The sequence below is a fragment of the Gekko japonicus genome, unplaced genomic scaffold (assembly GCF_001447785.1).
Source record: "Gekko japonicus isolate JY-2015 unplaced genomic scaffold, Gekko_japonicus_V1.1 scaffold422, whole genome shotgun sequence".
NCBI classification, from domain to species: Eukaryota; Metazoa; Chordata; class Lepidosauria; order Squamata; family Gekkonidae; genus Gekko; species Gekko japonicus.
The window spans coordinates 635396-635597 of record NW_015174855.1 but is presented as its reverse complement, the minus strand read 5'-3'; the positions used below and the strand labels follow the sequence as shown (position 1 = coordinate 635597).

At 36.1% G+C, this 202-nt stretch overlaps 1 protein-coding gene across 1 annotated transcript in view; it reads left to right on the top strand.

The window, feature by feature from the left end:
* ANKRD22 (ankyrin repeat domain 22) overlaps positions 1 to 202 on the top strand; it is a 37233-nt gene that overhangs the window by 1773 nt on the left and 35258 nt on the right. The gene's annotated exons all lie outside the window — the stretch shown is intronic.

Below are 202 nucleotides of genomic sequence, written 5' to 3'. Positions count from 1 at the left end.
AAAAAAAGCACTGCAAGAACCCCTGCACTGCTTTTTATAACATTTATTTATATAGACAATTGCTATGCCACCTCTCCATAGGGCCCATTCAAGACAGCTTACAAAGTGAAACATTGTAAGAATAAACACCATTCAGGTATGCAACAAAAGACCATTGTCCTATACTTACAGCAACCAATGCTCATAATTTACACTAAACACA